Consider the following 6,164-nt stretch of genomic DNA (forward strand, 5'->3'; position numbering starts at 1 on the left):
CACACACACACACACACACACACACACACACACACACACACACACACACATATCCAAATGATATGTGTGTCCAAATGATATGTGTGTGGAGCATTAAGGCAAATTAATGCTCTGTTTGTGAAAGTAAATTTGTTGGGCCTCACCAGACAACAATTTTAAGTGCCACGCTGCCAGACTGGACATATGAAAAGCAAGCAAAAAAAGAACAAATGGAAAGTTTCTGCTGTTAGCATTCTTTAGAGGTACATTGAAACTATGATTAAAAAAATAATTCACACGCAGTGAGTTTTTTTTTTTATTGTCTCTTCACTCTGTAGACACATAGAGTCTGTGTCGTGAGGATAGATCAGACTCTGCCGTCATGTGGAAACAGAAAGGACAGATCTATATTTTCCAGGACTCACTTTTATCCAGCAGTCCTCAAGTGCTAAAAAGCTTCCCGTCATCATATCTGTCTACACTGACATTCCCATGAAGACGAGAAGGTGTGGTGTCTCACACCTCGTGCACAGTAAACACTGGCAAATTGTGGGGGATGAGAGAAGTGGGGAGTTGCTGTTTGTTCAGTTTAGTGATTATTACATTGCTGCTCACTAAAGATAGCTGAATTATTCTTTTTAATCAACAGCTAAGCTGCAGAGTGTGAGAGGTTTTACCCATTCACAAACAGAAATGCATTAAAATACATATAACAGTTTCAAATTCATGTTTTAGTTTTTGTAAACAGAGAAGTCAACTGATTGTAAAAATATCCAGCTCATTCGACTGACCAGGAAGTAGTCAGTCGAATGAGAACGGTTATGCACAACTGACAAAACAAAGAGTAAAATCCCAGAGAACGATGTGGTTGAATCCAGCAGAGCACAGCACAGCCTTTGAGGAGTGCATAGAGATATCCAAGTAGGTGGCCGTAAGTGTAAGATATTATAAGGGTTGAAGTGAACATTGATTCCTAAATTATTCATGACTAAAACATGACTAGTTTATAAGGAGTTCATACCAAAACATATTTACGGTGGCAGCATCTTGAATGGAGCTAAATACAGGAGTAATCATAGAAGAAAATGTGTGTAAAGGACTTGAGACTGTGGAAAGGTTCACCTTCCAGTAAGAAGACAGCAAACATGCAGGTAGAGCAACAATGAAAAAAAAAAACAACATAAGCGTAAATGTACGTGTTACACTTAAGTCAACTTGCAGACCTCAATGAAAATCTACAGTAAGACTTAAAAAAAAAAAGATGTTGACAAAGACCCTTTATCCAATCAGGTTTTACCTTTCAGTATGCATTCGGGTTGCAAAGTGCAGATTACGCCCCTTCTGGGCTGGTGACAGAACTCAAGATGCCATTTGTGGAACACTGCTAAAACTGACCTGAGCAAACAGACAGACGGAAGAGATGGAGGCAACAGGCGTTGTCAAACAGAGCAGCCAGTAATCCATCAAAGTCAGATTCAACACAGCCCCAAAGGAACGGGCAGCAAAGAACATCTGGGACACAGCAAAGCTATTTTTATTTGAACTGACTGCTTTGGCCACCAGTTAAGGTGGCTGCCTGTCAAACTTGGAATTGTGAGATGCAGATGAGCTAGCGTCTTGTCATGAGTTTAATTAGCTTAGAAATGTCCAAGACATATCTGTTCTGGCTTGATGAAACAAAAAAAACTACTGAACAAAAACCTCTTTTATCTACTGTCTGACTAAACTTAGCTTTTTACGAGATAACAATGACTTCTGTCTGTCTTGCCAGATCATAAGTTTTGTCTCTGATGAGTATTGTGAAGCCTTCACTTCTAAATTACTATCCGACGGCTTTGTGGGGTATTAAAAGTAAATGTCATCATTTCATTATGTTGACAGTAAGTGAACTCAAATCATTAATTTCATTCTTTTTTTTCTTTTTTTTTTTGTTTGCTTTTGGTAGAGGTACTTGAATAAAATATTTGGGTGTAAATCAACACTGATGTTTAAGTCTTTTCAAATATAATTTGTGTTGTACATGCAGATCAACATGTTAGTTGTCCATATTGTAATTTATTTACATTGCAATCCACAACTGTAGTCTCTAAAGCTGCTATATCTTGCTCCTCGATTAGATCAGAAATTTTTTTTTTCTGCTCAAGATGCACTCTGCAGATGAGCTTAAAGAGCTTTTCTGACTCTGAGAATATAAAATTGACATAGGTGGTGAATGAGAAGCGAAGGTGAAGAGGGCAAAACGTCATCTTTCCTCCTGAAGTCCAAAGGTCGAGTTGCAAAAACGTGTAGACACTTTAACTGACACTTTGTTGATGACCCTTCTGATTTTGTCTTGTGGTCACACCAATCATAAATTATAATAAATCTGTTTAACCAGAAATACAGTTCAGTTATCCTTGTTGATTGTTTTCCCTACTTTTCCACATTTGCATCTGAGACAAGGCTATGGTTTTCAGAGAAATGACAAGAGGATCCAAATGATATCATTTTACATACATTTCCACAGTATTATTAATGTTCCATGGTCAAATGAGGATAGTCATTAGGATTTAGAGAAAATGTAGGACAATAGGGCCATTAAATTGAACATTGTCATATACTTTAGCTGTGATTTACTGCTTTTGAACTAGTTATCTGGGTTTATTCATTGTTGTTTGACTAAGTGTTTGTTGTGTAAGTCTTGTTTGACTTAGCTGCTGTCATTTTCTTTTGGGCCACTTTGTATTTGGATCTGTTGGGTTTGCATTTTTTGCTGTGTTCTTGTTTTTTTTTATAATTATTATTCTTTCACACTTTTCATACATATGTTTTTACTTTACACATCAAAATGCATATAATTGTCATCAATCAATGTCATCATCAATTTGTATCTTGAGCTACAAGCCTTAACACTATAAAATTATGAGAAAAAAATATAGAAATACTTTAATTGTCATCATTTGGAGATGGTAACTTAACACATCACAGACAAACCTTATTTTAATCATTTATATTTTATGAGACAAATCAGAAGAAATATTTATCTTTGCTATTCAAAGCAGCACAAAGTTATTAGTCCGAGCCCTTTTTTTTCTTTTTTAATAAACTGTCTAAACTTCAGTTGTTCTCTTCATTATTTTTGAATTTGTTAAAATGTTTTCTAGAGTTTTCATGATTGCAACAAATATCCAGAAAACCCAAAAGTCAACAAGTACACCTTATTGTACTATACTAAGCTTTTTCCTTTTTGCGAAGAGTTATTGGTAAATAATTTTGGAAAATGAATATAAAGATGCCTAAATCATTCTCTCAGTGTAAAACTTCGGACTAGCACAAAGTCTATTTTTATAAAGCTTGAATTATTTTAGTATTTGGTTATTTTAGTGAGTCTACAATGTGAGTGTCCTGCTTATGATTTCAGTAGTCTAAATGGTTAATTAGCCATTATTAACCATTTAGGTTACTTTACTTGCATTTTTTTACTGCTGCCTCACAACATGAATTCCAGTGGCTTAAACCCTGTAGAGGTTTAAATATAATTTTTCTGGCTGTTTTCTCAGGAAGACCACATCATTTCATGTTATGGTGGATGATTCAACGTCTTTTATGTATATGAATGAACCATGCAGCCTGAAATAATAAAAAAAAATGATAAAAGAACCATGAAACATTAAAATTCTCATCTTATTTATGACAGGGTATGTGTCTGTGTGAAGATTTAAATCCGTAGGTTGGAGAAAAGAATATTACTCAGAGGAGACATTATCAACCTAAGTATTATAAAGGTTATTTTTTCAAAGCAATAGGCTTAGTAAAAATAAGTACTGGAATTAATCTAGTAAAGAGTTAAAATGTTACATGATAAAAAATCTCTATTAAACATATCAGAGATTTTAAAACTTTAAATAAGTAGTATCTAAAGTATGAAGAAGTGTTGAATTTAATTTAGGGTTTTTTTTGGGGGGGGGGGTTGGATTCTTCCATCCATTGTCTGGCGCAGTTGCTTCAAGTTTCCTACTTTAACCCAGACCACTCCAGAAATATCTGCTCCAAATTCAAAGGAAAATATTTCCGCTTTAGAAATGATGAACTGAACTGGTGAGGAAAAAGTTTTAATTTAAAGAAAACATTGAGAAAGTGAGCTGTGAGTCCGTTATGCTAGCCTAACTGTTGCTAGCCTGCTATTGACTTTGGCAACCTTAGCATGTGCTGCGCAGTTCGGTGTGTTTTGGTTCCGTTAGCACTAAAAGAGGACAACCCGCACACCAAGTCATCAGTAGAGCAGGTGTTTAAATCAGTTAATCAACCTCCGCTGTGTTCAGGCGAAAATGAATAATCGCAATATAGACATCAAACCTGACAAAATAATGTAACAGACTGGATGTTCTGTTTTGGTGTTTTTGCTACTTTTTGTGTGGGAAATGTTTGTTTTTGGTGTTGATTCCCCAGATCGATAATCTCTCCTGTATTTGCTCATTGAGCTGTTGTCTGTCCGTTTCCATGGCAACGGGTCCAAGTGTAGGGTAATGTCGACACACACACACACATAGAGCGAGAACAAGCAGAATAGAAGTGGTTTTATTGGGGCCTTCCATTAGCATTACATAGGGCAGAGCAGTGACTGCCTTCACTGCCTTCCATGTAATGCATTGCAGGCACCTATTGTTCTACACCTAATAGAATGTCTCTTTATTTATTTCAGTGATTCTTGAGAATAGGGACAAAATGTTTCCCAATTTTTTAAAAATTATTTCTCAACCTTATGCAAATATGACAAAAAATGTTTTGGAAATGTAAAGATGCTAAGGTGCAGGCTCCCAGTTGTAAATTTTTTTTAAAAAATTACATATTTAATTGAGGGCTGCACAGTGGCGCAGTTGATAGAGCTGTTGCCTTGCAGTAAGAAGGTTCTGGGTTCGATTCCCGGTCTTTCTTCATGGAGTTTGCATGTTCTCCCTGTGCATGCGTGGGTTTTCTCTGGGTACTCCAGCTTCCTCCCACAGTCCAAAAACATGACTGTCAGGTTAATTGGTCTGTCTAAATTGCCCCTAGGTGTGAGTGTGTGTGTGCATGGTTGTGTGTCTCTGTGTTGCCCTGCAATCTGACAAAATAAATATAAAATAATTTTTTAATGACCCTATTACTCAGTTTTACAGACAAATGCTTCTCAAGAAACAAAAGAAATGTTATTTAAAACATAAAACAAAGTCCATGTGATGGAGTTGATGAAATGCCAAACTACCTGAAAATTCTGAAAAAGGCCATATTGTAGCTCATCAGGTCCATGAAATCTTTACAGTATACAGTATTAAGCATTTATTTCACAACATTTCATCAACGTTTTGTAAATTGTCAGTTATGGTGTTGACACATCATGGTTGTGACAAGCAACTTAGGAATAAAACAGAAGAAAAAACAAAAGAATAACATAAGCTAACCAGAGCTAACTAGCCCTCTTAGCAAAGAAAGAGAAAGGAAGAGGTCATGGGGTCCTCAGAAGTTCTGGTGCCCCCCATTAATGCCTGATTTTTTTTTTTACATTCTTTATATGTCTGACGTTGTTGACAAAAATTAGGGACAAATTTCAATGGAATTGGAAAATATATAAAAATTATCTTTAATTCAATTTATTGATACTTTTATAATTATGTATATAAATACTTATACTTAATAGTCATAATATATTATCTTAGTATTCCGTTAATTGTTTTAAACTATTAAAAAATGTAAAACAATTTAATAGTTTTAAACTTTGAGTTCTGCTCCAGGACAAGGGATTTTACAGACACCATTATACTACTACAATGTTTAAAATAAAAAAATATTCAGCAAACACCAGGATAATATACATTGTTGTGCTCACATGACCCAGGTTATTTTAGTCAGATATTTGAAAAAATTATATTTTGTCTATATTTTATTAACATTTTTTGCTTTATCCATAGGAACTGTTTTGTCCCTATTCTCAAAAATCACTGATTTATTAATCTTCCGTTACCATTAATGCGGCTCGTATCGCTGCATGCCCGCCCATAAAAAAGGTATCAAAACGTGTGGCTTGATCTCGGCATCCGAAATTGAAATTATTGAAATTTCAAAAACATTGAAATTATACATCAGATCTAGTTGCCACTTTCTGGTTCTGTTCTAGAGGTGTCCTTCTGTCATCCAGAAGTGATAGCAGTCATTGGAAACAGAGTTTCTCA

Source organism: Poecilia reticulata, linkage group LG16 (genome assembly GCF_000633615.1).
Source record: "Poecilia reticulata strain Guanapo linkage group LG16, Guppy_female_1.0+MT, whole genome shotgun sequence".
Lineage (NCBI taxonomy): Eukaryota > Metazoa > Chordata > Actinopteri > Cyprinodontiformes > Poeciliidae > Poecilia > Poecilia reticulata.